The sequence below is a fragment of the Chroicocephalus ridibundus genome, chromosome 10, assembly GCF_963924245.1.
Source record: "Chroicocephalus ridibundus chromosome 10, bChrRid1.1, whole genome shotgun sequence".
NCBI classification, from domain to species: Eukaryota; Metazoa; Chordata; class Aves; order Charadriiformes; family Laridae; genus Chroicocephalus; species Chroicocephalus ridibundus.
In genome coordinates, this window is record NC_086293.1 from 12189178 (window position 1) to 12217135 (window position 27958).

General features: G+C 38.9%; 1 long non-coding RNA gene across 6 annotated transcripts in view; it reads left to right on the forward strand.

The window, feature by feature from the left end:
• The window catches only part of LOC134521496 (uncharacterized), a 159917-nt gene that overhangs the window by 120447 nt on the left and 11512 nt on the right, over window positions 1-27958 (forward strand). For 2 of the 6 annotated variants that reach the window (XR_010072791.1, XR_010072790.1), the window contains 11 exons: window positions 2946-3122; window positions 9418-9537; window positions 11034-11264; window positions 11714-11964; window positions 12615-12692; window positions 15129-15286; window positions 20406-20461; window positions 20938-21004; window positions 22308-22421; window positions 23490-23572; window positions 26536-26671. This is a non-coding gene — a long non-coding RNA (uncharacterized LOC134521496). Of the gene's footprint in view, window positions 1-2945; window positions 3123-9417; window positions 9538-11033; window positions 11265-11713; window positions 11965-12614; window positions 12693-15128; window positions 15287-20405; window positions 20462-20937; window positions 21005-22307; window positions 22422-23489; window positions 23573-26535; window positions 26672-27958 lie in introns of those variants that run through there. The other 4 variants (XR_010072794.1, XR_010072795.1, XR_010072792.1 and 1 more) reach the window with 4 other exon arrangements.

A 27958-nucleotide genomic window follows, 5' to 3' on the forward strand; every position in this document is an offset into this window, starting at 1 on the left:
AAGATTGCTGTAGTGCACAAGTCCGAAAGGTAACACGAAGGCTGAATTCATTGTATCATCATACAATGTACAATACCATCTTTTAGCTTTTCGCAAACCAGATAAATCCTTCACAAACTATCCCAAAATAGAAACAGCAATAGAATTTAGTGAAGTTGTCAGCAAGATTTCTTGAAGGAATTTCAACACATTTCTCCTCCAGGAAAATGTTTCTATAGCAAACGTTTCTACAGCAAATTTCAGCTTTTCGCTGCTTATTAGAAATAACTTGCAAACATATATATATATTTTTTACATATAATTGTAGAATAATCCACATTATTTGGTCAAGTTTCCCCAGAATAGCTTACACTTAAAGAAGCCATGTCTGGATGATTCAGATTCAACTGCAGAAAGTCAGAAGGTTAAGAAATACTGAAAATGTGACTTAGATTAAAATTTTTCATGTAACATTAACTGCAGCTGTTGGTTAGCTTTTTAAAAATAAGTTTTTAAACAGCAAAGTGCTCAAACGCACATATAAGCACATGAATAATTCTATTAGTTTCAACGAGGAAACTAATTAAGGATGCCCAAATCCAGAATGTAACAAGTTGAAGCAGTAGTGATCATTACTGAATTAGCATTACTTGACTGAGTTACAAATACCTGGCAGTCACCCTCCACAAAACATGGAGGGAGACAGAAAATGCCAGGCGGAGATTAGCCCAAAATGAGGGATGCTTTTCTAGACTGCTCCAAGACATATTTGGTAAATCATAGCTCTTAGATGTATTTGAGGCCATGGGTATCTACAAAAACCCCAAGCCTGGAGTTGCAGCCCCACAGAAGTCAAAGGGAAGTCAGATTTCTCTGTTTTCACCTTCCCATGACGTTGGGGTGCTCCATCCTGGAGGCTTCTTCCCTGGCCGGTGACATGGCCCACCACACCGGGGATTTCACAGCAGGGTGGGTCCCACGCTGGAGTTAACATCGCCTCGCGCCACGGGCCTTTACAGGGATTCTTCCGCTAGCACTCTCCCCTTTGCAATTACTATTCGCTAGCACTCTCCCTGCGTGCTGGCAAGCCTGTAAGTAAAAAAACTAATCTTATGTCCCGTATGTTTTGCTCAGAGCCATTGTACTACCTGGCTTCCAAGTTTGTCAGGACCAAAGCAGCTGCAAATCGAGCAGTGCAAATGCATCATTGCTCTTGATGAGGCACTTCTGATACTGGAAGCACATTCAGACTCCTAATCTGAACAAACTCAGGTAAATTAAAACGATGAAGGATTGTTAATATATTTAAATGAAATGCAAGACAGATTTCCTTACTGGAAAGTAGAATCAAACAACTTCCCTTTGATAGCATTGTGAACACTGTTTTAAGTTCCTTTTCCAGCAGCTACCTGATAGTTACAAACTGTTTGACGCAGTTTTCGTATCAAAAAATATGTAGGATTGTTCTTGACTCTCATAAAATGAGTGACAATGTTGCATTTTTACTGCTGCAGTTTTAACTTTAACTGTTTTAATCATTTGATTATTAACCTTGACATGAAAAGTGACAGAGGCCTTTAATGGTTTAATAACTCAGAGGAGTCCTCGCTTTTGAGTGAAATTCGTAAATGTGGCTTAGAATTGATATATGTTATCTTCAGACAATTAGATGCCATATCCTTGAAGGTTAAGGAAAAGCAGTTTTAAACAGAAAGATTCTCTGTAGAAATAAAATTTTGCTTAGGATTGTTTACATTATCACATCCCCAGATGCGTTGCTTTTTACGGCTGATACATTCTGACATGCTACTGAATTATTTTGGCATTCTGCACTATCAGAAGACACAGGGAAAATCTCCGCTATTAGAAAAATGCATATATATACCTATGCGTGTGTGCACACTCATGTAAGGATGAAAGGGCATTTTTCTGAGTATGCATTTACATGTAGCTAAATTATGCAGCTTCTGTATTTCTGTGTTGAGGATGTTACTGCTGTTGGTCCCGCGGCGCAGGCAGCGTGTTCATCGTAGGGGCGCTTTATTTTATGTGTCTCTCTCTTCGCTTTGTGACACAAGTGATTTTGTGCTGGTAACCAAATGCCCACGCTCTGTGCAGCTTCTTCCCTTTGGCATTTTCTATGGGTAAAACGCTGCTGTCGCCTGCCTTGCCGTCCAGCCCCTGCTTACACTGAAGTCACCAACTTCAGCCCAATTTGTGTCTTCTCTACAGGCCACGGAGTTTTTCAGAATACAACTTTCTGGGCTGCTTTTTATCGCACTTATGCTGATTGTATTGTTCTTTCCAGCCTTGTGTTTAAGTTCTTTTTATATCTCATCTTTCAAAGCTCCTTCTGGTGTTAAGCCGGTTGATGGTTATAGTGTTTGAATTGAATAACAAATGTAATTTGTCAGTTCAAATAAAAAACTCCATCTCTATTTTTTTTCATGTTACTGTTCCTTTTCTTGTAAATCTCGACTGCTTGCTCAGTCTAATGGTTGTGATTTTTATAACTTTGTCAACAAATGGAATGGTCAAACAGCTTCTCACTGTAATGCATTTCTGCTCCGAAGCGAGCTGTGCTTTGTGTGTGTTTGCTTCCCGCCTGGTTCGATTTGTTGTGGTGAACTCTCAGTCTTTTAAAGTTTCAGTGTCATCTCCAGCACTACAACAAGTTGTTCTGCTTCCTCCCTCTTTTTTAATACATGATGTTTCAGAAAACAAATCTCAATGGTAATGTGCATACTGATGTTTTATTTGCTTTTTAATGTACTAGTAGGGGCCTATTTTCTTTTTCACTGGCAACCTGATGTCTTTAACCTTCGTTTGCTAAAAGCGTCTGTTCCCTTTTAAAATGTAGTGGTTTTGATTCAATCTGTGTTTTCAATCTCAACCTGTATGTGTATATATATACACACATATTTACATATGCATATGTTCACATACAAATGTGTATGTATACACAGGGAATTTCACAGCATTATGTTGGGGAAGTCCAAGAACAGACCAGTAAAGCTGAGTAAGGTTGGAGAATTGAATCCTTCGAGGAAGATCCTCGCAACTCTGCAAAGATACGGATATAGTTGGAGGGATGAACGAGGCGGTCGGTGTGTGGGCTGTCTGTTCAGAAGACCCAGGAGGAGGTAAGCTGCTGTGGTGGTGACGCACTGGGGCTCACCCTCTGGCTGCGTGGCTGTCTCCCTGCTGAGGCCGAGTTCCTCCCCAGATCCTAAACTGTTCAGTTTTTGTCTCTTTCTATGTCTTAAACATATCTTTCTCTTACATTACATACACATCCTCTCTGCTTAGGCCGTTCACTGCTGTGGTTGGCATCAGCAGTCCACACACACAACAATTTTCTGTCCCTTCAAGCAGGGTTGTGCAATGTTTTGCAGTGTGACATGTGCACGGACTGGGACGCTGTAATGTCTCACTCCATCACTGCCCATATCACTTTGGTCATATATTTGCATCGGACTAGTAAAAAGGAATAAGTTGGTAGAGAAATTATTCTCTTCTGCTGTCGTTTCACTCTGTTTTATCTCAGCTAAGGGAGCAAAATTGTCAGCTTACTGCTTGCAAGTGGCCACGTAAGGCTGTGCTGCTGCCTAATGGAGCACCAGTAGAAAAAGCTGAGGTAGCCAATGGAGATTTTAGAGAAACGGGAGCCTGAGGACAGTAGTGTTTATTTTCCAGCCCTAAGAAAAGACAAATATGTTATCGTATAGGTTGTAAAGGTTGATTAATGCCAGTACTCCACTTCCCCTCTCTGAGGTGTGCAGGAAAAGAGCTTGTGGAAGTCAATGGATGTTTTGCCACTGCCTTCCATGATTGGGCTCCAGATAGATGGTGATTCATGGAGCCACTTACATGGTAAATGTGAAGAATGAAAATGACCTATCCATTAACTTAATCATCATTCCATCCCTTCTCTAAGGCAAATAAAGTGCTAGATGGAGGCAGATGTTGTTGTAATTGAGGTCTTTTTTCTTATTTGAAGGGACCAATTTCTAAAGGTCATTGATGGAACTTGATGGAAATAAGCCTTTAAAGTGTGAATATTGATGGCTGAGTAAAGTGAGTCTTCAGGAGGAAGACTGTGCAAAAAAACATAACTATTTTAAAAAAAAATTATGGGTCAAATTCTTCTCTTGCTCAGGGCACTGTAAATCTGGAGTCATCTGAAGAAATCATTGACTTCAGTGTAAATGAGGGCACAGCCCTCCTCACTAGAATGAGCTTAAGATTTTTATCCTCAGAGAGGAGACAGAACAAAATAAAATTTACCGTGATTTTACCATAGCCCTGATAGAAGGGGAGAGAAAAGATTATGACTGTCAGTCATCCATAGGAAAGTTTCTTTTTTCTCTCCTCCTTGGATCTGCCTTCCTCTCGCCATGCACCCGCGCGGTGCCTGGCAGGGACTTGTCCCGGTGCCGGCGTGGCAGAGCCACCTCCCACTCCCAGCAGTTCCCCCCGTGCTGAGGTGTGCAGGGGCTGCACTCCTGCCGTGCATCCTACGAACAGCCCTCATGGGGAGAGAAGGCAGCTCTGCAACTCTTAATTCCCTCCTATATTAGACACCTCAATATTTAGTCCTAGTAAACAAGCTAAACAAATGGTTGAAGCATTGATGTCCTCACAAACGTACTGACTAGAAGGGAGAAAGAGGATCTATCGCTTCGTTTCAATTACTTTTTAATTCCTGTATTGTGCTCTGAGTGGGTTTGCTTTAATCCTTTTCTTTGATTCTCAATCTTACGATGTGGCATCAGCCATCTTATATTTGGCTTGAGGAATGCCTGTGCCTTCTCCGCGCTTCACCCAGGGAGCACGTATTGCTCTATGGTATTTGTGGAAGTTCAGAAACATCTAGACACTAGGCAGAGGTGAGCTTTTGTTTTACTTTTCAGGAGCGTTTATATCTAAATACAATTTCTATGCTTTACATTTATTGAAAAATACATACCCAAAAATAGGTATGCTGTTTGTTATTCAAATAACATTTTTACACAGGAGCAATCCCCCCACTGAAATAATAGTAATCTGTAGTTATATACATATTTATTATATGCTTTTATTGTTTCTATTAGGCATTTAGAATATATCAGTGTATTTTATTTGCACGTTATTTGTAATTATTTATATAAATCACATCTGGATTTATAAACATAAAAATAATATCCTTAGCAAAATCCCCCCCACAGTTTTAGAGCAAATGTTTATGGCTACTAGAAACTTTTGAAGGATGTCATTTGTAATACTTTTCTGACACAACCTTAGCTGTCATAGCACAAACAGCCCTACTAAAATTCATCTCCTTTGGACAGCTGGTATGGTGCGATACCTAGCAGATAAAAGAAATCAAGGAGAAGAACCAGGATAGCCTAGAATACAGGAGTGAGATAAAAAAACATCACAAGTAACAGCCCCTCTCTTAACAAGAAAAAAAGAAGAGGAGGTCAAATCAGTTCATCCTTCTGAGAATAACATATAGCTCAAACACGCAGCTCCTCTCCAGGCAAAAAGAAGATAAATTTACCAACATCCTAGGAAAAAGTATGGATCGATGATGAGAATTATGCTGCATGATAGCAAAGAGGAACGGAGAGCAAAGCAATAGAGATGTTTTGAGTAGGAAAATCAAGAAGAAGCCAGCAGGAGAAGGGATTGTCACCGTAAGGAGAAGTGGCAGCTGGGAGGATGCTAGCTACTGTTTGGCACGCCTGAGAAATGCAGAGACAAAATTAACTAGGCAGAGAGACGTATACAGAAGAACAAGATTGCTGAGGAAGAGAAGTTTGTCAGGGGTTAAAGAGATTATCCAGGAAGCAAAATAAATGCAGATGAAGTTCAAAAAATAGATAAAACCTAAAAGGTGCATGTACCTTGCAAGGCAGATTGCTCCGCAGGTCAGACTTGGAATAACTCGTGCGGCTTTGAAAGGCAGAAAACCAGAATTAGCTTTAACCGGTTTATGGGAACTCCTCAAAGACAAGCAAAGGTAGTTGTTGTTTTCAAATAATATTTACTACGGGACACTGTAGTGAAACTCCGGTTTGATTCTTGGAGGAACCATATTCTGCTAGTCTTTCAAACAGTTGTAATAAACAATGCCCAGCTTTTATACAGTGCAGCAGCAGTCAGCAAAGAACAGGCTTTTTATTAGCACTCCAGTGTTCCCCCACTACCGTAGTATCTACACGGCACACAGCTACCAATTCCATTTCCAGTACTATTATGCAAGAAACCATGCGATGCAACAGTAATGATTGTGTTGGGGTTTTTTGCAAGTTAAAAAGTTGCAAGGTAAACTTTAGGGAGATCTAAAAAAGGTTCCCATGTAACAACTGCTTTGCCGAAGTTCACTTTTCATAAACAGAAATGCTGTTTCAAATGTAAATAGCCTTTTGTGGTAAGCAAAAAGAATAAATATTTATTACAGAATTTACAAAATGAAGCTATTTTGGAAGACTTACATCTCTAACTATCTGCAGAAGGATGGTGGCCTTTTATTAGTCTGTACTGGGTAGGTATATTTTTTTCCTCTCAGCCCTGTAAAAGATAGATTTTTTAAAAACATGTAGTGCCTTTAAAGTAGCTTTAAGCACTTCAGAATACATGGCCATCAGTAAATACGAAGGCATACTAATACAATGTGCTAGGCTAACTTGCTGTGGTGAGATTTTCAGTCCAGGCAAGGTGGGCAGAGCACAATTTCCACAAGGATTTGAGGTCTCTATCTTGCTTTGATTTTTTCTCCAGAGTAATCCCTGAAATCTTTCTCCATAGCTTTGAAAAATCTGTTCAGTCAAGTTTTCCCAAAGCTACAGAGAGGATCATTTTGTGATGCTTTTAAGTTTCTATTTTCTCAGTTGGGCATTAGCCGTTGCTATAAAATGGGGACGTTTATTTGACTGTGCCTAAGGTTTTCTTGGCTTCAGTTACCATTTTCAGAATGAATCCCTGCTGACAAAACTGACTTCTGCAAAAGGGTTCAAAAATATCCCCCCTTTACTACATTGATCAAGTTTTCATACAGAATCTGATCAAAGAGCACTCTCAAAATCCTGGCATTATCACAGTTCTTGGGAAATTTCATTTTGATTACTAAAAGTGATTCTTGCCCGTTTGTGTGCAGAAATTGTTCTGTTTTGTAGCTGGTGATGTATATTTTGAGCTTGCCTGCAGTCTGACAAATACGAGAGAGCAAAAATGTAACAGAAAATTAGACCCAAGGATGGATTTAGCAGTGTCATAATTTTAATCTGGTCATGATTTAAGACTTGCCATCGCTTCAAAAATAGAAGCAACATTCGACCTGATCTTTCTGGCCAAATGAGATGCCTTTTTAGACTTGATTTTGGTGTCTAATCACCTAAATTTGCAGTGAATTCACTCAGCATACTGCTAAGACAACAGTGAGCAAGGAGCAGCAGCTGGCAAACGGTAGTTCATTTAGTACATTACTGAAACTATTTTTCAGGCACCTGTAAATATTGGCAATATGGTTTTGCTACACTTTTGAATATTTCTGTTTGAATTAAGACAACTCAGCCCACACATATTACTTAGGATAGAAGTGCCTGTGTTATTGTTCAAGTGGTATCTGCAGTTTGAACAGACCTTGTCTCCCTAAAGCCTATGAAGCATGACTTGTCTTGAGTGTTATTATCAGGCTTTATTGCTGGACGTTTTCCACTGACACATTTATATAAATGCAAATAGAAAAATGTAAAATGTTTAACCTTCTATTCAAGCCTCGTGATTCGCTTAGTGTGTGCAAAAATCCAGAGCCGTCCATTGCATCCTCAACTCTTCCAGATTTCCCTGCCTGTCCTTCACACCTAAGCCATCTGTTTGTCATTTCTTGGCGCTCCCCGTACCTCTTTCACAAACGAACCATCTGCTCAGAGCCTTTAAACTTCTATTTACAATACATACTCTTTTATCTATTTTACAACTCTTTGCATATGTCAGAATTTTAATTACATAGTCACATATTAGGATGTCATCGGCTCAGGGGGCTTTTTCTAACAACAGTGTCTGTGATGGGCTAGAAGGCATTTAAAATGTGTTTTATGGCTCGCTGATATATGGTATTTATGAAGAGTGCAACAAATTCTGAAGTGAAGAAGCAGATGATGCATGAAGTCAATAATTGTTCCAAGACACCTCCAAGTGATTGATATCTACATAATTCCATAAATGCTATTGCTTTATTAAAATACAATAACAATATTAATTTATATGAAAATTCACTTTGGCTAACAGCTAATGCATTTAAATTTCACCTAATCTAATGCAGTCCTATCTTCTGTTAGGTTGGGAGAAAAAAGAGGTTTCTAGAAATTTACTAGATACCTCAGATCTCATAAAATATAAGAAGATATGAATGGTTTTTATAAATGTTATAATTATGATTAAGATATCCACCTCCCAAAGAAGGAGGACAAAACTCATCTTGCTAAACAAAAAGCAGCCAAGAAAATTAAGAAGTACCAATTAGATTACAAGTACTGTACATACATACATAATGCACACATATATACAAAGCATCTCCTCACTCCGTTCAGACGGAGTTTCATCCACATGGATGAGACACTTTTCACACAAATTGCTGAGGAATGTTCCCTGTTCTTTCATGAGGAGTTTGCTTAGTTGATATCGTTTTAAGGACACAACCTATTTTGCATGGTGATCAACAGAGGAGGGGAGTTTCAATAAGACAAGGTGTTAGAGGAGAAAGAAGCAGCAGGTCTCCTGCCACATGGTCTGCAAGACAAAAGAAAGAGGAATTACTGAGCATTAGCAGAATGAGATTCCCTTTTCCTGGAGTTCAAGGGCTTTGCCTGCATCTATCTTTTCTGCCCGTTAAGGTGCCAGGGTTGGTCAACTTGTCTGTAAAAAGGAAAGCTATACCTGCAATGAAATCTAATAATACGTGGAAAGCACATCGGTAGGGAAGTGTTGTTATCTTTGGCTTTGAAAACAAAACCAATCTTGAGAGAGATACAAAGGGGTTATCTGAGCAAGGGCTCCCACCAAAGCACAAGTGAGATGAGTCTGGTTGTGCCAGGGCTGATCCTGAATTGAAGGGGTGACTTGGAAATCACCCTGGCTCACTTCTGATGTCTGCAATTGGCTTTTTACCGAACTAGGATATGCTATAGAAATCTCTGCTTCATCATCTGCTTGCAAGCAGGACCAAGAGCTACACAGAAGTCCTATAGAGCAGATCTCAATCAAAACAACATTAAGTACAGAAACACTTGCCAGTGTCTAAATGAAAACCCTTTGAAATGGCTTAATTTACTGTAAGTACAACTGTAGGAAACAGGCATTGAAATTCAGCTACTTAGGGCAACTCCATCTCAAACTGAGCACAGAATCACTCCAAACCACTTGACAGTAAATTGATCTGTGAATGCATCGCAGGTGGCTGCTCCATGGCAGACATACAGACATGTACGTCTGAAGACCAACAGAAGACCAGCTGGTGGGAGGCAGGATCGTACAGACGACTTTTCCACAAATGGCACAGACACGGTACTAGAAGTAAGCCATTTCCCAAATAAACCTGATTTAGAGCTTAAATAACCCCATCCTTAGGGCTCCACAGCTGATTGCTAGACTGACACATACAGCTGTAGTGTAGCAACATAGACCATTTTGTATGTCATTTGCTTTAGGACGGCTGGGAGGTGGGATCCTGGAGAGAGAGAGTCAACAACACAACTGAATCCCATCAGGGAAAGTGCCTTTCTTCCCTTTCATTTCCATTTTTTCTCTTGGCGTATTGTTAGAGTCAAAGACTTTCCATGGTACCATACACCTTAGTATTTCTGAGAGCAGGGGTAGCTTTGCTGCGAGGTATTGAGATAAATCAAGCGTTTTGATACTTCTTTGCCTCCATCTAGTTCTGCAAACAGAGTGATGTATTTTTTGTGAAATTTTATCAGCTTGACTCGAGTGAGCAGCTGTCCTAAGCCTAAAATTACACAGAGTATTGGAGCTATTCCAAAAGAGCTATTCTAGGCGTGCAAATGGAGGAGACCATCCTACCTTTTTTTGTAATTGATTAAGGTAAATAACTAAATCCTGGAACAATTTGAAAGGAGTGTCATCCCTTTTTATTACGCCTCTTTTTTTAATAACGTAGCTTTTGAAATCACTGTCATAACGCTGGTAAGAAATTTTAATTTCTCCGTCTAATGCTATTGTGTACATACCTGCAATGATGGTTTCTTTACAGAAATTAAGGAATTGACGTTCTTCACAATATTTTAAAAAATTCTTTAAAATATGGGCTGTCATGATCCTTCAGTTTACCAGCTGATTTTCTGCTACCTAACTATGACTGCACAAATTAATGATAACAGATTTAAGTTATCATCAGACACTGTGATTCCTCTTCTCCACGTATTCAAACAGGGAGGATTATACTCATAATGCAGATCAATACTAGCTGATTTAATACTCTATTTTCAGTTGCTTTCAAATCCTCAAATTTAATCATGCAGCCTGAATGACCAGCTACATTGTTTTGGAGAAATTTCAATTTTTTTAAAAAGGCATTCATTTTGGAAGCAGGTTTAAGGAACAAGACATCATACTCTTTACATAAAAGTTCTTATAAATTTTCAGTTGAAGTGCTTTAATGTTTCTATGGTTTAAATAACTGACTTGGAACACCTTTTCTGTTCTTCATAAGTTGATAAAGAATAGTAGACACAAAATGAATTTCTTTCAATATGGGATTGTCTAAGTTACAGATCTGAGTAGAAAAAACTCGTTAGACAATAACTCTTCCTGTGGTGTCAACATCAGTTACCTCAGTGCTTTTTGTACTGCTTCTGTACTGGCAAAACAAGAGTTTAAAATCGATTGATCTATATTTTCTCACCAAAGATGACACAAAAATATGATCCTCTGTGATATATCTGTTCTTTTTTTATTGCATATATACAATGAATTCATACATATTTTATGAAAACCTTTCACCAAAAGCTCTTGCAATCCTATAAAAATGCCTGCTTGTTGTGTTTTCTGAGACGCAGGAAGATTGATATTTGGAAAAATGATGGACTTCAAAAGTAACTTTGGATTCTCTGACCTGCTTCACTAATGCACACTGGTGTAAAACTAAGGTGGGTGGAAAGTGCAATTCGCAGAGAAGGAAAGGTGGATGCATGTCCTGAAGCTTCATGACACCAACCATGACCCCTCAGCCAAGCACTCTGGTTGCTGGAGCTGTCTCCTCCTCTACCAACCTGTTAAGCCTGGTGAGAGAATGCATCAGCCCCATCTGCCTAAGAACAAAGAATAAATCTGTGCTTCTAACGTGTCTGTCTCTTGCTTTCTGACTATCCCTTTCATAATTTAATCATTTTCCTGCTTTCCAGCACTCTGTGATCAGAGGGAGGCGCTTGCATCATTTGTTATTAATGTTTTTTCCATCCATTCTAGTTGCCACAATAGCTCCTTGAAGTATGAACAATTAGATCGTGATTTTCTTTAAGCATGTACCAGACATCACAAAAATCCAGCTGTGTGAACAAAGCAAAGAATCATCTTTGAGAGCAAATGCTGTTTGCAATCTTACAATTTGCAGACTAAAAATTAAATGACTATTTTTACCCTCCCTTTTCTGCCAGACACTAACTAAATTTGTCAAAGTAAGCATGCTTAGGATTAAAGTTTTATTGATTTTCTTTTTTTTTTTTTTTTTAAGGCAAACCTAAAACGTGGCACATAAAGTTTTCATAGCTGCGTTAGGCTGCAGAAGACTTCCTGGCCCAGATTCCAACCCCTGACACCTCCAGTTCACCTGCCAAGAGCTCCTGATGCCAAACACGGTGACAGTCTTCAATCCACTGTGCCTTCCAGGCTCACAGCTTGGTCAAGGCAACCAACCTTCGGTGCAAAAGGGTTCTTAAAGAAAGGAAAAGTGCAAAAGATGGAGCCTGAGAGAAACATCTATGGGTAAGAAGAATATTATCCAGTAGCAGGCACCACACACAGGTTAACGGGAATGGTCATCAGCCTGGGAGCAGGTCGCAGTCGTGAAGGAAGGTTGATTTATTCAGTGATCACTCTGAAAGGCTCCTGTCGGGTTGTGTTGTGCTGCAGTATTGTTTTTATTCCTAGGTTTCAGGAATTTAAAAAAATTCCTTTTTTTATGTGGAATTTCCATTAGCTTTGTCTTCATTTCTGTGAGTTGTCTTCCATTCCCTCCTTAGCATTTACCATATGCAAATCCACACTTTTGAGATGGGAGGAAAAGCAGAAATTTTTTAGGAACTACTGTTTTCACAAGTTCCCTTGATAAACTATTTTCTGAGGTGGTTACCCACCAGCTTTCCATGAACTTCTCATTCCATTCCCTTGAATTCAGGAGAGTCCCATGGTCTTCAATTAACTAGATGGAATCAGGCACAAATTTTTAACTGGTTTTCCAAATAACCTGTTGGTGTTCACTACCTGAAATGTTCCTTGGGTTACCAGTAGAGGATAGAGGCTTAGATGCTTAGTTTTGTAATGTAAAATTCAATAACTTCGTAATATTTTCATTTACTTATAGTTACATAGTGAAGGGATAGAATTTAAACAGTAACTTTTTACCCATGTTACAGGAGATGAAGGAGAAAATCCTGGAGTTTTGTATTATTCACTTCACTGAGTACAGCTGAATTCCTGAAAACTTCTATAAGGTCAGTGAAATTCATTGTGTGGGATCTGTAGCCTTAACTGCTAAGAGGTCCAAGAGCACCTATAGTGAAAGAAAAAATAATCAGTTTATGGTGTTATTTGATAAAGATAAGAGTGAGTAATTTTAATGCAATCCAGAGAGATACATCAATTTGCAGTATCTGCTGAGACATCAGCTCCACCTACAGAAAAGGCTGTTGTATAGCTCTTACACAAGCATATTGAGCAGACATCCGAAAATCAGAGCTTGCAGTAGTTGCTCTAGTTCTGAAAGATTACATACCTATAAAGAGGTACAAACAAGATGCAGATTAAAGAGGACTGCAGGGGATTATTGAGTCCTGTACAACTTCACGTAGATGAAATTTTAACAACAGGAGCAAACAACTACTAGAAGTTACATTATTATGTAAAGTATGAAAACAGAATTTACATGTCTTCTTCCTGAAGCAATCATATTTCATATTTCTTTTGCTAATTGAAAATAAGATAAAACACACAGTCTGCCCAGCGGCATCTCGAGCCTCAAATAATTTAGACTCACAAGTGCTGAGTATAATCTGTGGTGCCAGCTATGCTGGGCAGGGGAAAGGAGTTTCCCAAAAAATGATCCCCAATCTCAATTAGAAATTCTGCATTTACCTCTTAGTTTATCTGAAACTGAAGAAGGCTGCTCTCTCTTGCAGTCAAAACATGTCATATGCATATTCTCACACAGAAAGCAGTGGCGGCTCCAAAGCCTATCTTAGAGCGTGTTTGATTTCCTGGCTGCCTTATTTGTTTACAACAATGCTCTTAAAATTGTTTCTACCATCTGTGTGGTTTCTAGTTGTTTGAATGAGAATGAGATATTAAAATGCCATCCAGATGTCTAGATGCATATCAGCATTAACATATTATGCAAATTGTCACAAGGATAGGGTTTTTTTTCTTCTTAAACAAAACAATATTTTTAGATGGAATGGAAAGAAGTGAATCTGTGAAAGATGACAAGCAGAAAAAACGCACTGAGCATATTCAGCTGAACTTTTCAATCACTTTTTATGAAAGGGTTAGGTACAAAGTGTCCTTAGTTGTTTTTACTGTAAATCTATAGAAGGACAATTGGATGAAAATATAATCTTAAAAAAAAATCCACAAAAAACAACAAAGCACCACTAAGCCTGAAGAACTCATAAAATGAATTCAACAAAGTGAAATATGAAAGTTGCCTCTGTGTATTTTTCTCATGAGAACAGGACTTCATGAACAATAATAACAAATATCTGTTGGCTACTGAGCACCTAATTTAAAGAAATCTTTGGCTCTGACTCTACAGGTGTTTACACCTGGAGATAAATCCACAGAATCAACAGTGCAAGATCATACCTGAGCCTTTATTGCTCTCAAAAAACAAGAATTGGGTTCAGAAAATGAGGATAAATGCCTTTAACTGAGGTTGATTTTTTTTCTGGGACCTTGATTCTTACCACTAAAAATAAACATGATGTCTCTTTAATTTCTTCCTAAAGTTTGGTGTATTAAAAAAAAAAAAATAATGGAAAGCTGCAACAGAAACACTGAAATTCGTTTTTGGGTCACTGTTGGCGTCAAGCACTAAGGGTGGAAGATGGCCCCAGCTGGTAGGTTCTGCAGGGAGGCAGGGTACCAATGCAAGATATGAGCTGTGAATAGTAGGATGAAGAGATTCTGTCACTCCACAGGCAAATTTTCATGGCCTTTAAAATTGGAAAGGAAATTGAAATTGGAACAACTGGAAAATTGTTTGATCCTCCTTTATCTCATGGAATTTCACTCGGCTACAATGCATCAAAGTCTACCGATTTGCATCTGGGTGAAAAGGTAGCAGGGCAAGTCCATGCCTATGCTCGGAATTTCCTTCATAGTGTCATCAGCAATACAGGCATGAGAAGTTTCCTTCTTGTCTTTGGTGGCGTATATTAATTTCTCCTGACAAATACTTTAGCTTTCAGATTTGTGAACCAAGGGCTATATTGTCCTTAAAAATATGTTGCATATAGAACTGCTTTTCACTTAAATCAGTTATTATTGAAATCAGTATGTGTGTGCGGCGACACCACTTTTCTGGTAACTTGAGTGAAAATTTTCTGAGAGAAAAACGAATAGTAATTCTCTCTGAATGACTCCTGACAATCGTGGTCCAGAAGCTTGAAGACAATATGAATTAGTTGCATACTGGTTCAATGAAAGCACTCAAACCTGAATATTTACAGCTTTCTCCCAAAGTTTTGAGTTTTCCAGGCATTCCAGTTCAAAATTTTATGTAGTCAAGCAGAACCTGTAGCAAAGCCTTCTTCCTTTGAATGGAAATGGGGAGTCACAGGTTTGTAATACTCCTGTTAAAATGCATTACTTCCAGCTATGTTTGTTTATAAAAACCAATAGTTCTTACAAAGTATGGCTTCCTATTCCTGCAGTGAGTAAAATAAGAGAGTGAGAATGGGCATGAGGAAGTGCTCCATCTGCGTCCCGTCCCCTCTGTCCCCAGACTGGATCAACTATACTTCTGCTCTGTCTGAAAAGATATTTATCTGCTCTGTTCCTGCAGGCTGGAATATTGGACACGTCTTACAAGGTATTTCTGGTCAACTTATTCCAATGTTTTGCTATCCATCCTATCAGAATTAGTTTCCTCATATGTAAATATATTGCTTATTCTGCCCACCATCCCTGTGGAGCACAGATTATTTCCTTGCCTGTCATGTGTCGGGTTTGGACACTAGAATAAAAGAAGGTACAAATTTTAATCTCATCCACCTTATTTTGTAGGGTTTGGGGGACAAAAACCCCTCAGCAATCAGATCATCCCCTCTCCTAAGAATCACTCATAATTCCCTGTGTCTCATTTACACCTGTTGTCTCTGGTATGTCATCAGCTTAAAATACTCTTAAGTCTGTGATTCTGGTAGATCCTTTAATTTATATAAATAACCCCAGTGCTTTAGTCCACACAACAGAGAAATTAATGTAGTTATATTTCCAAAGGTCACCATTTTTAGTGTATACTTTATAAGCAATATGTTGGCAAAATGTGCAGAACTTCAACAGACCTGATGCAAGCCTGTGAAAACTTCTGGGGTTGATGGATTTTGACTTAATTTAACTCAAGGGCATATGGTATATTAGCTAGAGCGGGGCCTGAGTGCAGAAAGACATTTGAAGAACAGTAGTAGTTCAACTACAATCACCATGAAAAGAGTGTTTGAAAAAGATACAGTATTTGGAACAAAGGAAATGAGGAAATAAATTTCACAAGTGGGTTCCTGAAGAGGCTGTAGCCATCATGGAGGAATTGTTGCAAACGCTGGGAAACTGAAGTATGATTGCAAAGGCACCAGTGGTGATTTCATGCTGGGGGTGATCAGATGAAGAGTAAAAGAAAAGCCAGGGAGACTCTTCCCCAATGCATTTGAAATCTGTTGCTGTACCATGGTCTATTCAAAAGCCACCAATTTTGCCAATTGAAATGGTTTGTAGCACAAACGCAAAAATCATAGATGTGTTATTTGGCTTCAAATATTTTAATTAAGTCTAACCTTAAGCTGGATGTCAGGACAAAAATAAAAATGGAGTCATATAAAGCAGGCATAAGGGAAGAAGGGTTTTGACAAAGTCACCCACTCCATCATTTTTATCTCAAGATAGCATAAACCGACTTAAATTGTGTCTGACAGGTGTCTGCTTAACCTGTCCTTCCACTGATGGAAATTCCACAGACTTCTGCATTATTTATTCCACTACCTACCTAGCCTTTAGGCTGGACGTTTTTTTTTTTCCTAGTCTTTAACCTAAATTTCCCTTTCCCTTGCAATTTAATCATGGAAATTATCCTCTTGCTGATGGCAAGAAGTACACTTTACTGCCTTCCTCCTCACAGAGGACAGAGCTAGAGCTAACGCCATGTAGGTCAGAACAACCTTTCACTTGTGTGAGGGCATTTCACCTCCCTTCCCGTCCTTCTCTAGATGAACCAAGCTCAGTTCTTTCAGGCTTTCCTCACGCTTCATATTTTCTGTAGTTGTGACTATTTGGCATGTTCTCCTTAGAATTCCCTTCAGTTAATGCATAGCTTTTTAGAAATATTGGGTCCAAGACAGGCCAGAGTACTCCAGCTGTAGTCTTACTGATGAGTAGCCTTGAAGAATTATTTCGCATTCAAAACATGCTGTTTCTGTTTATTTCTCCAGATTTCTGTCTGCTTTTCTCTGTTAATGACACTCCTACTGTCTGCCACCACAGCTCCTCTCCTGCAGACATCTTCCCTGTCCTTCTTCCCTTGCCACCTTATCACCAAAAGGCATTAGGTTAGCTGTTAGCTTGATATGATTTGTTCTCAAAACATCCATGCTGGTTCTTTTCTTATCATCTTTTATCTTCTGAGCACTTAAATAGATTGTCTGCCTGTTTCTTCTGTTATCTTTCTGGGCACAGAGCAGAGAATGCTTGGTCTGTAATTCCTCAACATTTTTTAAACGTATTACCTTATTATTGTTCTTTTTTTTTGTCTGTTACCAGTGGCATATAATCTTCACAAAGAGAGGGTCTATTATGTGTATGCCAAGGGCTTAATCCACAGGCAAATGCAGAAGAAAGAATTGTATTTCAGCTGCTACTGCAGCTACTCCTGAGCTGGGATGACAGTTCCAGTGTTCGGTGGATCAATGATATCACAAAAATTGATCTTTAATAAATAGGCCGAGAGTTTGAGTATCCTATAGCAGACAGTAAGGACGTATGCACAATGTTATATACATGGTATATACGCTATAGTGGAATATATGCACAATCCCATCCTGAGACGGGTGAAGATATATTTTATATCTTTCTGTTTGTTGCATTTTCTGGGGTTTTGTTGTAAAACTTCTGCAGAGACTTCTAATGATAATTCTCAAATGCCAGCCTAATGTCACAAAAGAGTAAAAAGAAGGAAACCTAATCGTATAGTTTAGTTCCTTCAGTGATTAAAACAGAAATCCTAGCCTGGTTGGAAAAAAAAAAGATTGCTGTTTTGAGGATTGCTAACTATTCAGAGAATAAATCTGTTTGTGGATTATTAACTGCAAAGTAAAAGCCTATTTGCAATGAATGAACAATAGCTGCTTTTTGTATTGGGGTGTTTGGAGTTTCTGCAGCCAGATACAAACATTTGTAAACAATCCATCCATACAGCTTCATTTAGAGTTCCTCAGAGTTATGAACTGATGCCAAGAGGATAATAAATAGACTGCCAGATTTTTTTGAAATCTGGTTTTTGCTTGGCATGAAGGGAGTTTTAGTAACGCTTCTTACAGCAACCGGCTTTTGTCTTTTGAACTTCATTAACTGCAAAACATAGAGCTCCTGTTGGTGAGACCTTCCAAATGCTAAAAGCAGAACCTTGTTTACAGTGTACTGACGCAGGGCTCCAAACTCCCCATATCCCAGACTTGTGCACCCCAAACTTTCACAAAGGAGCTGGCAGAAAAAGCCCTTGTGATATTGCTTTAGAAAGGAAACAATAGTGAAAACTTGCTTTGCTTGAATCCTTCCGGACTCTGCAATCCTCCTGGATGGCAGCTAGTCCTTACTTACAGTGTACTGTTAGCCCTTATTTACAGTATAATATTCTCCTAAAACTTAGACTAAATGTAAGGTCCCTCAGTTTCTGTTAGTCAGATGCAGTAGAGGATTAATGTGCATTTTCTATCCGTGGTTACAAGCAAAATGAATCTCTGCTGCTGCTGCGTTTCACCCTGAAAAACATTCATGATCCCAAAGGCCAGGTCAGCTGGGTTTCAAGCATTCACAGGAAAGTTTTAATTCAAGCTCTCACAAGTCCAAAGTCTGAATGACTGATGTAATATATTCTAGTTGTTGTCATTTTTATGGCTTCTTGATCAGTTGTTGTCATTCTTCTGGTCAGCCTGGATTTCATGTGGGTAGAAGTGGTGGCTGCGTTCTCACATGCTTTCACGTACGCTAGTGTGTTTTACTGTGAACTAATTTGACACTTTCAAGAATGGCTAATTATGCACATTTAGAGGTCTCTTTCAAGGCCGTACCCAAAACATATTGATCTTCCATTGACTCTTACAGCCCTTAATAGACTGGTGGGCGCTCAGGCTCTTTCGGCCTGATTTGATCTCTGCTGCTCACCAGAAATGCAATTTCTTTTCCAGAACAGATCTGGACACACTTTTCATTTTGTATCTTCTTGCATTACCTCAGTAGTTGTTTTTCCTGCTGTTTGAACCTTCTGCGCAGAGACCTTCAAGGGAAATAACAGAATTGCATCAAGGGAAACAAAAGATTTGATGTAATCCTGAGACACGTTTTAGTTAAACATAGGCAATTTGTCTTAGAGCAGTTCAATATCTGGATATAAATATATGGCCTTTGTATACCTGAGATGATAGTGTCTGTCCCAGAAAGCTATGACTCTGTTAATTAACACAGATCAAGTGATAGCAGTAATTTTACTGGCATATTAAGAAATAATTAATTTTTATTTGAGCCTGTGTCCTTCACAGTGACTTTCCTCAAGCACTTGATGAGTGAGCTTCAGTTGCATAAAATACTCCTAACACACTAATTTTAGCTATAAATATTTTCTTTGAAGTTATTTCTTAAATGCTTCTTAAATAGCGTATGGAGAGGTAATTATTAGACTTTCTTAATTTACAGTATTACCTGTTTGTATGTAACTATCATGTGCAGATAAAATATGTGGTAACTTGCTTTCAACACCAATACCTTTTAAAAAAACCCCAACTATTAAATCTACTCAGGAACTTTTCACAGAGTAAAAGTGATGAAATTAGATTAATACATTATTTATGGTGAGTGATTTGCTCAGCCCTATGCAGAAGAGACGAACATTTTTAACCAGTTAAATCACAGCTCTATCAAAAGAGGTGAAAGCATATTGTTTTTCTCATTTTTCTCAGTTGCATGACAGACTGCCTTAATTACTTATTAGGCCTTTGCAACTTGTCATGGGGCAGCTGACAATAAAGACCTGTGCCTGAAAAGATGAGAAACATCTGGGAAGTACAACCAGGACTAGTGGCATTTCTGCCTGATCTTGTCTCCTTTTTTAGCCACAACGTCTGTGTTCTTTTGCTTGAGGTTTTACACGGCGTGCCTTCTTCCCCCTTTAATTCCCCTTATACATAGTTCTAGCAAAGATATTGCAACTCGAGAAGCAATACAGTGCAGAATGAAAAATGAATTCACGTTAATCATGCAGGTGCACCTCACTGGATAATTAATAGCATGTTCTCCTGCCTGCGTGTAGGACTTCAGAACTGATTAAGCGGCAGCTTTCACTGCTGTCCCACCATGTAAGAAAGTACGGCAATAAAAGAGGATTCAGCTTCACAGCATCATATAAGCTTAAATTTCATTGATACTAACAATGTGAACAAGGAAATGTGAGATAAGGGGGAAATATCTGAGGGGAAAAAAGCATGAGAAAACAATGCTGCAAACCTAAAAATAAAAAAGCAGAAGAAAAACGTGCCAACAAACGTAACAAATTTCCAGACCGAGGTTGCAAGGGGAAACACTTCAATCCCACAAGAAGCAATTAGAAGATCCTGTGGAAATAGTGCATTAAAAAGATGAGTCTCCAAAGGAATGAACTGCATTTTCCTCATATCTTTTTTTTATTATTGTTCACGTGGAATTAATCTAACTGCATATTCTCTCCACAGTGTTTGAATGTTGCTTTCCCCTTTCAGGATGATTATCTGTCCTCTATTGTAAGAAGGTAAGAATAAGCAAAAGCTTTCAAGACTGCTGAAAAAGATGAAGTACTTTTTTATTTCTCTTTGTAGAACACAAAACCTGTAGGAGGGAAATTGCAAAATATTGTTCTTCTTTAACATGTGCTAGAGAAGTACTTGGTTTATTTACTCATCTCCCACCTGAAACAACGCACGGTTTCATTTAAATAAATAAGCTTGCACTACACAGTGGGTTTTTATGTGTGAGTGGGGTAAAGAGAATAATGGAAATTCTCTCTTGTGTGGAGTGGCTTAGTCTGTGCACAGGCTTCTCTTTTTTCCTTTTTTTTTTTTGTTCTCCTTTTTCTCAGTTTTGCTGCTTCCCTTGTAGAGGAGGTTTGAGCTGAAAGAGTTTGGGAATCTCATAATCCAGGGCACTTAGTCCTTGGTTTTAGACATTTATTGCCTTGAGATCAGCTCACATGTGGTTTAAAATGGATCTATCATTATAATTTTTCAGTTCCGGCCACCTGGAACCTGAAAAGGCCTTTACACCAGTAAATCTGTTACCTGCTCTCGTGCCCATAGTGAGTACTGCTCTTCCTTGGAGGTAATGGGGGGAGTATTACAAATCCAGGTTAATAGGTTTTATGATCAATCAACTCAAAGGCACATACCTATCCTATTAATAATGCAAATGTGATAAGATTATTGAGTTATGAGTAGCTTATACACAAATATTAACCACTAATACATTCATTAAAGCTGTGTAAAGTATTAATTAGCTTTGATGCTGCTGGATTGCAGAGTAATAGATAGTTTTACCAAGGCCTGCTCGAATTGATTAGCGTGATCCCATGCTGTGCACTGTGTTTCCACAACAGAATTGATCTTTTTCCTAGATGAAGACAAACAGCATTCTGAACCACATTCGGGGATGTTTCTGACTGAGCTTGGTTAGGGAAATAAGTAATGGAAATATCCTGCTAGAGAGTTTTGTCCTGTACGGGATCTTATTCTGAAAGTAAACACTTTAAATTCGATGTGACTATTTTTAAATCCAAAAGAAAAGCATAACTAAAGATTCTCCATTTTCACTGTGCACTGCAGGGATATAGGGAGTCTACCAAAGTGGGATTATTTTCCAGTATTCCTGAAATGCTACTTCCTAAAAGGATATTCCTGTTCTGTCAATCTTGTTTATCAGGAAACCATCAGCTTTGATTTTTCCAAAGTGCAGGTAAAAAACCCACCACTTGATAATGTCTACCCAGGCAAATACCTGTAGCTCATGCTTATTGTCAAGCCTTAAAAATGTGGCCCTCGGCATCTATTGTCATCCAAATTAATAGTGGCAAAAAATGCATCTCCATATTCACAAGAAAGGACCAAACTGCTGAATAGTGTAGTTTGAACACAAATTATATATAAGTAAACTCAGAAAGCAAAAAGATCACAGCTGGCACGCATATTAATTAGGCAACCTTGCATTCCCAAAGATGCTCAGATATGAATCCTGTATTTTAAAGACAGTTATATTACTGTTGCAGAAAGACACTCATAAACTATTACTGCCAATCACTTGAAGGAAATATATATATTGTTCAGTAATTATGCAATAATTAAAAAGAAAGGGGTTTTTATTTCATTACTTTTATTGCTTGTTTCATCCTGGAAGAATGGCGGCAGCAATCATACATGGAAAATCATTATCCTAATGTGGTAGACACTGTGGATTTCTGTGCTGGTAAAAGTAAGAATAAACTGGCCTTCTCAGCATGCTGACCACAACATCAGTGAAGGCACTCATTGATGAGAGTATAAATATTGGTATTTTAATATTAACACAGGTTTAATAACAGGAACTGTTTTTTTCTTATATCTTTTAAGGGGTCTGAGACAAGCCAATGAAAGACCATGAGACTCTTTCTAACAATATCACTGGCCTAAATTGTCATGGGATCCTTTCACTGCATGTATTGAGGGATAGAAAAGTTCTTCAGGGTGAGTGCCACACAGAGACGAATATTCTCAAGGTCTCAAAAGGGTCTTGATCAAGGAGAATTTCAGTTTCTTCACAGTTTGTTCCCCAACTCTAGATGGCTCATTGTCCCTGTAATATTATCTTATTTCTCTGACTTCTGAAAGCGCCTTTTCATTTGTAGCACTTCACTGACAGTGAGTGGCAGTTGTTCATTAACCATTATCTCTTCTAATTTTCTGTGAACTAATTGTAAGGAGCATAAGAAAAGCTATTAGAATAGTAGAGCGCTGAGGGATAAGAGAAGAAAAAGAGTGTGGGTCAAGATTACATTGGGTCATTGCAATTTACAGCAATATTTCTTTCAAGAGATGTGGAGGTCTAAAAGTCAATTGTTAAAAAGAAGACAGAAACAGACCTGCTAATATCAATTCAAAAATCAATAGAAATGTCCAGTTTGATACGAACTTCTGTAGCAATTTCTAGGGAGAATACTTACCTTATGACATGACAAGCATCTTTATTGCATAGGTTAAATGAGCCTGTAAAAGGAAAAATATTGCTAGCATATTGGAACATAGCAGTACAACTGAAGAACAGACATACCCAGGCAAAAAGTTAAGATAGCCAAAATAGAAAAACACAAACACAACCCCCCGCTATTGGAGCTGATGCTTACAGTCCAAAGCTGATGCTTGAAGAAGGGAATGTGCTTGGTTATCAAAAGGCATCATTTACGTGGCTAATGTTTCCCAGAATTTTGAAATAGAAATAATGTTATTAAAACTATTGTAGGTTATGAGTGAAGTAATTTTGCTCACTTGTGCGTTAACTTGACTAACTACAGCAGGAGATCCCTTATAACTTTAGCTGATTATGGTACAAATCATCAGGTTTATATACATATCATTCATCGTTAAAATTTGTTTTTGATAGCAATGAATGGGGGTGGTGGAAAATTTTAAATCAAAACATGTACTTGAGCAATGTCCTGTTGTGTCAATGTTATTTCAATAACTCATGATAAAAAGGTAGAAAAATATGAATGACAGTTGTGGGAACAAAACTTTTCATATTTTCCTGTCTTTCAGAATTTAGACTAATAGGTGGATGTAGCATGAAAAGACAGACAAGGATGGAAAAAATAGCTACACTGGTCGCATGCAGCAAACAAGTAAGTATAGGCATCTTTATAAAACAAATCTACAGTAAGAACACAGACGGATTAACAGGTGGTGAAACAACAGATGACATCTACAAAACATGGTGAAGAAATATGATCAGGTTGAATAGTTTGGATGAGCTTTCATTCAACACAGCACACTTTTGAAAGTTGATGGCTTTTGAAATAACTTAGGAACGTTTCTACCTAACTCATGGTGCCTGCTGGCCCCCGGGACTACAAACTAATCCAGCACCATTGTTAGGATAACAAACAATAAAGCTGAGCACTTGCTGATGATCCCTTGCACCAATGTGAAATGGTTCTTGTGACCAATTACCCAGGCTATGGCTGGAATCAGTTTGAGTCGTTCTGACTACGCCGTGTGGTATTTCCACAGCTCTTCATGAGTAGTTAAAATGTTAAAATAATGTAAGGCAAAGGATTCATTGTCATGTAAAGGTTCCCACTACTTAGATGGGGGTAGCAGGGAGAGTATTGCTGAATTCCTTATGGATGAGACCAAAAATAAATGTTAGCCTTGGAATAGATTAAAGGCAAGTAAACAGAGCAGCAGAAATATCAGTCATAATAATGAAGGTGGAAGTAGATGGCTTTTCCAGATTGGTAACCTTCATCAAACAAATGCAGGATGAGATCATTTGAACACAGACTGGAAGAATTATGGAATGAAAAATAAGTTGAGTAAATCAACAAGCATGTCAGGTGCTACTCCACAGAGAAGATGGAGGTTTCTTTTTTAATTTACTGAAAAGGCACATTCTATTCTCACAGGGACAAAGCTATAAGGACTCATTGCCAAGAAATGCTACTGGATACACACCTCCACCTCCTCACCCAGGAGACTGGTGATGTGTTTGTGGGACAGAGATATTTATGAAGAAACTTTTTGCAGAAGATATGCAGTGTATGTGCGTGTGCACAGTGCAATTTATGGCTAAAATAAGTGCTGAATATGCAACATCGATAAAATCAGAAATGCACGCAATGGAATAAACGAGTCTGAGTGTTAGGTCTGTACCTTTTTATCCTTTTAGGTGGCCGGAGTTCTCTGTATCTTTCTTTAGAAAGCTGCTTGCCTCCTCACCAGGCTGTTAAAAGGAAGGATTGATTCGAGGCTTTAACCTCTGCAGTTCCAGCTGGGACATTCAGGCTGGGCAAGCCGTACATGAATTTTTTTTTTAAATAATAATATTCCATCACTGGCAATACCAAGTAATAGTAAGAAGAAAGAAGGGTTGTGATTTGTATTATGTCATGATGGCATTGGGAAAGGGGGAGATCCACTCAAGCCTCTGCACGTTTCTCCTGGGAAGAGCACTGCGCTCCAATCTGCTCAGGATTATGCCACAAGGTGTATTTTGACCAAGAGAAAATAAAACAGTCATGTTGACTGACAGGTACCTATAATTCCAGTAATGAGAGTAGCATGGGCATACCAGACATGCTTTCAATCTTTCTAGACTTGTGTATCTGTATTTATCTCATATGCCCTAATTTTGCACCTTGGGCAAGTTTTGAATGCCATCCTGACTTCCACACAATTTAAATCTTCTATTTACATATCACTAATGCATTTAAAACTATTGTTGATCTGCTACCTAGACTCATTAGATATCTAAGTCGTCCAAAATATGCGTACCATCTGGCACAGTCTAAGAATTACCATTCTAGTTATCACCAATAAAGGGATGGAGTCATTTGATATGAGATTTATGCATAGCACCAGTCACCTGTTCACCCAGGATACAATTGAATCTGCCACCAGGGAATTTTGAATAACTAGTGAGTCAAAGGCTGGGTTAATCCTATGCATAGAGGGCTAAGAAGAGTATACTGGAATCATGTGGATGGTTCGAAAGGGAGGGTATGAATGAGCATGTGTGAGACAGAGCAAGGATAGGCTTTTAGTTGGTGATGGTAAAATGAGGTTGGTTTAGAGCAGACTGTGGGGATGAGGGAGACAGGCATTTATTCCAATGGATTATGCTAAAACTAGATTTACCTAGCCTTTACTTTTGTACATGAGCACAGGCATAAAGCAAGATTTCCATGGTGAGTGTGGCCATGGTGACTACAGGTTAAAGCACCCACCCTGGAAAAAAAAAATCTGCTTTCCACCCCTGCTCCAATGAGTTTATGAGGCCTTTGTGGCAGTTAAATTTATGCAAGTTGAATAACTTTAAAAGAAACACCGAGAAGTCATCCCTGATGTTTAACTGGTGGCCTAGTCCAGGGAAGACACTCAGAGGCAGGAATTCAGCCCTCCTCAAGCAGAGCACAGAGCTCAACCTCAGTCTGCCACTTCCCAGGTCAGTGAAGCAATTAAGGGCCTTCTAGGTGGCAAAGACACGAGGGGCTGTGTTTTGCGTGAAGTCCAGCCTGTGATATCTATTAGCTTGGGTCCTTCAGGCATCAGAGCCAGGGATTACCTGCTCTGACACAGGCTCTGACACACTGCGCGCAGGCCAGTGCAGCAGCCAACAACTCCAGGCCTTGGTGACATCTGAGACGAGATTTGTAGGACATTAGTTTAAATATTTGCATCAAAAATCACAGTTACAGAGACTGAAATACTCTAGTGGGTCTAGCCCATGGCACTTAAACAGTATTAAAAGTTACCTTTTTTGGTGATGCCAGTAGCATCTGATAAAAAACAATTCAAGAGAAACTGCTGATGGGAAGTCTGACTAGGTTAATACGGTTATTATCTAAGTCATGCTGCAAGCTATAGACGAATATTTTCCACAGTCCATTCATTGTTAATGAACATCCAAGCTAGCAAATTAAAATAAACCCATTTTATCACTCAGATTTAATGATTTCCTGCTGGGCCTTTTTAATGTTCAGAATTGGCCCTCTTTGAAATACTTAACTCATCAGGAAATTTGCCATCAGTCTTTCATTTCTTCTTCACGGAAGGTCACTCTGAAATTTTCACCTTTTCCTTTTAGATGTTTATGTTTAAAGATGACCACTGCCAGCATGAGCAACTTTTGCCTCTCTGAGCTTGGAGTTCATAATGCCATTTGAGCATTGTAAGCCCTCGAGTACTGAAACAAGGTGAACATTCAGCTCCAGAAATTTCAAATCCAGGTGAAGTGAACTTGCTGATTAACCCTCTGAACGAAATGAGTAGTTTAGCAGAGTGCTAGGATGACAGCAAATGAAAATCTGTCTGAAAATATAGTAAAACCTGCAGGAAATACAAGGTACCTGCTAAGAAACCAGCTTTCTCTTTAGCCATAATGTTTAATCTTTTTGACTCTTGCCTAGTTCTTCTGGGGTGGAGGGAACACAGGTACAGATTTCACAGCGCTGTCATCGCCACTGAGATGCTCGTATTAATCTAGATTTGTATGCTGTGTGACTGTTGGCAATAAGGACAGTTAACATTCCAATATCACTTTCCCTTCAAGGATACTGAAGAGCATTGGAAACATTAAGCTCTGAGGCTGGTAATTTACTAATGAGAAGACTGATTCAAAGAGAAATTAGGACCTTAATCTCTCCTCCATTGAAGCCAATGGAAATCATTTTGTGATTTCCTTGGGCAGACTGTGTGTGGCTTGTAAAAGGTCACACGAGAAATCACAGAAAAATTAGACCAAAAGTCCAATAACTTCTTGTTTATTCAGTAGAAGAATAACTGTCCCTATCCTGTGCCCGAATTCTTTATATCTGAATCCCTTTTCCTTAATGCAGTTTAGGGATATTCCGATAAATCTAGATATGTTAAGATTACATTTCCGTATCACCCCCATCTGCGTGCTGCAGCAGAGAGGACGTGGAACAACCGAACTTTGGAGCACTGCTATTTTTTTATTCAGGCCTAACATCATGGGTCTCCTCCCTGGGACCTGAGCTGGAGCCTTCACTGGTAGCGGAGGCTGAAGCTCCAAACGGATTCCGGAAGCAAAGATCTCTTGGGCAAGTTTCCTACAGAAAAAGCACAAGCCAGGCCCAACGAGCTGAAGAATCAAAGCCTTTGTATCCTATTTGCACACTCACACTTACTTTAAGCACTTTAGGACAACTAGAAGCCGCACCTCATGTCACAGAAATTAAATACTCCGGTTCTTTGACGTAGTTAAACTTCAACGATAAGCTGCTCTGTATTGCTGAGGCTTTTCATTGAACTAAAGCATCTGGTTTTCAGAGAGACACGATGACATTGAAGAAGCCACAATTAAGCTCTTCAAACTTGTTATTTTAGAGGTAGTATTCTCCAAGGGCCTGATCCAAAGCACTCTGTACTCAGTAGGAATCTTTCTGCCTCTGGGCTCCCTTGATGTTTTGCAAGATCCTCTATCTCTGGCAATATTTCAAGCAGTTTATTACAATATTCCATAATGCAATATGCATTGCTTGTGCGGC